The sequence below is a fragment of the Ornithorhynchus anatinus genome, chromosome 16, assembly GCF_004115215.2.
Source record: "Ornithorhynchus anatinus isolate Pmale09 chromosome 16, mOrnAna1.pri.v4, whole genome shotgun sequence".
NCBI lineage: Eukaryota > Metazoa > Chordata > Mammalia > Monotremata > Ornithorhynchidae > Ornithorhynchus > Ornithorhynchus anatinus.
This window is the reverse complement of record NC_041743.1, coordinates 44,436,191-44,442,515: the sequence shown is the minus strand read 5'-3', so window position 1 is coordinate 44,442,515 and position 6,325 is coordinate 44,436,191.

Here is a 6,325-nt window from a genome sequence, read left to right as displayed (position 1 = left end):
CTAAGGTCACCCGTGACCTCCTTCTTGCCAAATCCAATGGCTCCTACTCCATTCTGATCCTCCTTGACCTCTCTGCTGCCTTTGACACTGTCGACCATCCCCTCCTCCTCCGTACCTTATCTCACCTTGGCTTCACGGACTCTGTCCTCTCCCGGTTCTCCTCTCACCTCTCTGGCCGATCATTCTCGGTCTCCTACGCCGGAGCCTCCTCCCCCTCCCATCCTTTAACTGTTGGAGTTCCTCAAGGGTCAGTTCTCGGCCCTCTTCCGTTCTCCATTTACACTCACTCCCTCGGTGAACTCATCTGCTCTCACGGCTTTGACTACCATCTCTACGCAGATGACATGCAGATCTACATCTCCGCCCCTGTCCTCTCCCCCTCCCTTCAGGCTCGCATCTCCTCCCGCCTCCGGGACGTCTCCACCTGCATGTCGGCCCGCCACCTAAAACTCAACATGAGCAAGACTGAGCTCCTCATCTTCCCTCCCAAGCCCGGTCCGCTCCCAGACTTCTCCATCACCGTGGATGGCACGACCATCCTTCCCGTCCCGCAGGCCCGCAATCTCGGTGTCATCCTTGACTCGTGCCTCTCGTTCACCCCACGCATCCTATCCGTTACCGAGACCTGCCGGTTTCACCTCTACGATATCGCCAAGATCCGCCCTTTCCTCTCCACCCAAACGGCTACCTTACTATTACGGGCTCTCGTTATATCCCGGCTAGACTACCGTGTCGGCCTTCTCTCTGACCTCCCTTCCTCCTCTCTCGCCCCGCTCCGGTCTATTCTTCACTCCGCTGCCCGGCTCATCTTCCCGCAGAGACGATCTGGGCGTGTCACTCCCCTTCTTAAACAACTCCAGTGGTTGCCTATCGACCTCCGCTCCAAACAGAAACTCCTCACTCTAGGCTTCGAGGCTCTCCGTCACCTTGCCCCTTCCTACCTCTCCTCCCTTCTCTCTTTCTACCGCCCACCCCGCACGCTCCGCTCCTCCGCCGCCCGCCTCCTCGCCGTCCCTCGGTCTCGCCCGTCCCGCCGTCGACCCCCGGGTCACGTCCTCCCGCGGTCCCGGAACGCCCTCCCTCCTCACCTCCGCCAAACTGATTCTCTTTCCCTCTTCAAAACCTTACTTAAAAATCACCTCCTCCAAGAGGCCTTCCCAGACTGAGCTCCTCTTCCCCCTCTACTCCCTCTGCCATCCCCCCTTTACCTCTCCGCAGCTAAAGCCTCATTTTCCCCTTTTCCCTCTGCTCCTCCACCTCTCCCTTCCCATCCCCACGGCACCGTACTCGTCCGCTCGACTGTATATATTTTCGTTACCCTATTTATTTTGTTAATGAATTGTACATCGCCTCGATTCTATTTAGTTGCCATCGGTTTTTACGAGATGTTCTTCCCCTTGACGCTGTTTAGTGCCATTGTTCTCGTCTGTCCGTCTCCCCCGATTAGACCGTAAGCCCGTCAAACGGCAGGGACCGTCTCTATCTGTTGCCGACTTGTTCATCCCAAGCGCTTAGTACAGTGCTCTGCACATAGTAAGCGCTCAATAAATACTATTGAATGAATGAATATGATTAACCTGCTTCAGATTCTTGCCAGTTTTTCCTCAGCAGCATTGCCCCCCTAGAATCACTCCCCTGGTTCAAGCCCTTGAATTGTTGTATCGGCCTCCTGGCTGGCCTCCCTGCCTCCCTCGGGGACAGATGGGCCTTCAATAACGCTTTGAAGAGTCGGGAGAGTCACTGCCTGTTTCAGGAGAGCGTTCCAGGCCAGAGGCAGGACCTAAGCGAGAGGTCAGTGGCCAGATAGAGAGATCGAGGTCCCTCGCGTTGACTGAGTGACTTTCTGACCATTGGCTTCAAGGAGAAGTCAAGGTCATGGGTTCCAATCCCCGCTCCGCCACTTGGCTGCTGTGTGTCCTTGGGCCGCCCCGCGGCGCTTGTGTATATTCGTTCATATTTATTGTTCTATTTATTTTACTAACGGTGTATATATCTATAATTCTATTTATCTATTTAGATGCTATCGACGCCTGTCTACTTGTTTTGTTTTGTTGTCCGTCTCCCCCTTCTAGACGGTGAGCCCGTTGTCGGGTAGGGATTGTCTCTCTCTGCTGCCGCATTGTACTTTCCAAGCGCTTAGTACAGTGCTCTGCACACGGTAAGCGCTCAATAAATACGACTGAGTGAATGAATCTCACTTTTCTGGGCCTCAGTTATCTCATCTGGAAAATGGAGATTGAGACTGTGAGCCCCTCGTGGGACAGGGAACGTATCCAACCTGATTATCTTGTATCCACCCAAGAGCTTAGTACAGTGCCTGGCACATAATAAGCATTTAATAAATACTATTGGAAAAAAAGTAGTGTGGCCTAGTGGAAAAAGCCTCACCCTGGGAATCAGAGGTTCTGAGCCCAACTCTGCTGCCATTTGCCTGCTATGTGACCTTGGGCAAGTCACTTGACTTCTCTGGGCCTTAATTTCCTCATCTGGAAAACGGGGATAAAAATACCTGTTCCCGCTCCTATTTAGATCCTGAGCCTCCGGTGGGAAGGGGACTATCTACCTCATTTATTCCTCCTCGCTCCCCCTCTTTACTCCCCCAAAGCCCACCTCCTGGCTACCCCCCCCCCACCAGTTATCTCCTGGGTCAGGAATCCTTTTGCCCCCAAACCTACGGACCTCGACCTTTCCCGAGCCCCACCTCCTCCAGCAAGTCTTCTCTGACTAATTATCAACACCCCAAATCTTATAATAATGTTGGTATTTGTTAAACGCTTACTATGTGCCGAGCACTGTTCTAAGCGCTGGGGTAGACACGGGGGAATCAGGTTGTCCCACGTGGGGCTCACAGTCTTAATCCCCATTTTACAGATGAGGTCACTGAGGCTCCGAGAAGTTAAGTGACTTGCCCAAAGTCACACAACTGACAAGTGGCCGAGCTGGGATTCGAACCCATGACCTCTGACTCCAAAGCCCGTGCTCTTTCCAGTGAGCCACGCTGCTTCTCTTATCAACTCTTCAGCCCCCTCTTACACTTACCTATTGATTGACTGATTTATGAGCATCCTTAGCACCTGGGTATAATTAATCAATTGTATTTATTGAACACCTACTGGGTGCAGAACACTGTACTCCTGTGTGATTAGATATACCTATAATTCTCTCAGTATCAGTTGATAGAATTTTCTGGGTCAAAATTAGAGAAAGGATCAACAATCTCAATATACTGCACATGTGTGTAGTGGAAAGTTAAACTACTTATTCACTGAAAAATCTGACAATATTTAGGAGAAAGCTGGAACATTTAACGAGATAATGAGTATTTTAAGTATGTTTTCAACAGACGACATCGAGAAGCAGCGTGGCTTAGTGGAGAGAACACGGGCTTGGGAGTCGGAGGTCGTGGGTTCTAATCCTGGCTCTGCCACTTGTCTGCTGTGTGCTGTGTGACCTAGGGCAAGTCACCTAACTTCTCTGTGCCTTAGTTTCCTCATCTGTAAATTGGGGATTAAGACAGTGAGCCCCATATGGGACAACCTCATTACCTCGTATATACCCTAGCGCTTAGAATAGTGCTTGGCACATAGTAAGCGCTTAACAAATGCCATCATTATTATTATTACTAAGCGCTTGGGAGAGTACACTATAACCATAAACAGACTCGTTCCCTGCCCACAGTGAGCTTCCCGTTTAGAAGGGGAGACAGACATTAATAGAAAGAAAGAAATTACAGATATGAACATAAATTCTATGGGGCTGGGGAGAGGTGTAAAAATATTTGGTATTTTTACATGGGCAGGGAATAAATTTTGGACTTTATTATTATTATTATTAAATTGTGACCCCTCGAAGGCCCAGGACCATATCTAATTCTCACCCAGTTATTTTTTCTCAGTGTTTAATACAGTGTTCTGCACACAGAAAGCACTTGATAAATACCAGTACCACTACTAGGCCCTGGACAGATACATCAACTCATTCAATAGTATAAATTGAGTATCTACCATGTGCAAAGCACTGTGCTGGGCGCTTACCGTTTACTGAGCGTCATCCTGGGCCCTGGGGAAAAGAAGAAAGATGATCATTAGGAAGTGGGCTTGGCCCACGGGGGAATCTGAATCTGTCAGTTTCCCAAGTCAACTCGGAGATGAGTTTTTAGCCTTGGGCTCAGCGTTTGGGCGAGATGGAGTGAACGGCCAACCCAGTGCTTAGAACAGTGCTTGGCACATCCTGGGAAGCAGCATGGCGTAGTGGATCGAGGGCCGGCCCAGGAGTCGGGTCATGGGTTCTTATCCAGGCTCCGCCGCTTGTCTGCCGTGTGATCTTGGGCAAATCATTTCACTTCTCTGTGACTCATCTGTAAAATGGGGACTGTGAGTCCCACATGGGCCAACCTGATTACTTTGCATCTACCCCAGTGTTTAGAACAGTGTTTGGCACATAGCAAGCGCTTTACAAATCTTATCATTATTATTAACAGCCGGTGCCCACAGGGACCTTACAGTTTAGAGAGGGAGAAAGACAGTAATAGAAATAAATTACAGATATGGACACAAGTGCCGTGAAGCTGAGGGTGGGGAGAATAAGGGGTACAAATCCAGCGGTAAGGGTGACGTTCCTCGCGTCTAATCCAAATTCCTCCCGCGGCAAGACCACGCGGTCTGAGGTGAACCCCGGAAAGGATATTATCGAGACCGATTCCTATCGTCTCCGCTGAAGGGAGCAGATAGGCGCTCACCTGGCCCCCTCCCCTTTGGTGAGCACCCCGTTGTCACATTGCGGTTACCCGGTGGTGCCCTGGAAGTTCCTCGGAGCAGGCCGGGCAGGAGCTGCCAGTTGTCAGAAGCCAGACATCACGAAAGAAGGGCATCTACCTCCTCCTAGCTCTCTGGCCATTCATTCTCAGACTCTTTGGCGGACTCCTCCTCTGCCTCCCACCCTCTCAGTGTGGGAGTCCCTCGGGGCTCAGTTCTGGGTCCCCTTCTATTCTCCGTCTACACCCACTTGCTTGGAGAATTCATTTGCTCCCCTGGCTTCGACTACCTTCTCTAAGCGGATGGTTCCCAAATCTCCATCTCCACCCCTGACCTCTCCTTCTCTGCAGTCTCAAATTAATTAATTAAATAATTAACGTTGGTATTTGTTAAGTGCTTACTATGGGCAGAGCACTGTTCTAAGCGCTGGGGTAGATACAGGGGAATCAGGTTGTCCCACGTGAGGCTCACAGTCTTAATCCCCTTTTTACAGATGAGGTAACTGAGGCACAGAGAAGTGAAGTGACTCGCCCACAGCCACACAGCTGACGAGTGGCAGAGCCGGGATTCGAACCCGTGACCACCGACTCCCAAGCCCGTGCTCTTTCCACTGAGCCACGCTGCTTCTCTATTCCCTTCCGCCCTTAGGACAACTCTACTCGGATGTCCCGTCGACACCTCAAACTCAACAAGTTCAAAACAGAACTTGTTTTCCCACTCCACCCCTGCCCTTCCCATGACTTAGAGACAGTCCCTGCCGTTTGACGGGCTTACAGTCTATCTGTTGCCGACTTGTTCATCCCAAGCGCTTAGTACAGTGCTCTGCACATAGTAAGCGCTCAATAAATACTATTGAATGAATGAATGAATGACTTTCTCATCCTTATAGACGACACCACCATCCACCACTCTTTTTCATAAACGCGTAACTTGGGCGTTATCCTCGACTTACCTCTAATTCAACCCGCACATTCACTGTTATCCATCCTCTTGTTTCTACCATTACGTCTCTAAAATCCACCCTTTCCTCTCCAGCCAAACCCTGATGATATCCTGCTCTGACACTGCATCCGCCTTCATGCTGACCTCCTTGCCTCCTGTCTCTCCTCACTCCAGTTCCACTTCACTCTGCTGCCCGAACCGTTTGTCTACAAAAAACATTCAGTCCACTTCTCCCCGCTCCTCAAGAGCCTCCGCGTCAAACAGCAACTCCCCACCGTCGGCTTTAAGGCCCTCAATCGGTCGATTTTCCTCCTCTTTCTTACTTTATCGAATTCCTACTAACCCAGTCCACCTCCCCACACGAATGCTCAGTACGGTGCCTAGTCCTAGACAGGCGCTCGATCCACAGGTCTCAGACTCCGAAGTCAGAGCTACACCATCCTCGTCCTGGAAAACCCAGCTCTGCCCCGTCTCCCCGGCGACACGTGCAAGTCGTCCCGAGGGGACACGAAGGGAGACGGGATTACCGGGGTGTCAGCTAGATGACCCCAACCCCGGCCTCCTCAAAAGCCACGGCCCTTCCCGACTCACAGCCTCTCCGCTCCGAGCTTCCGACGGTCAAGACGGAA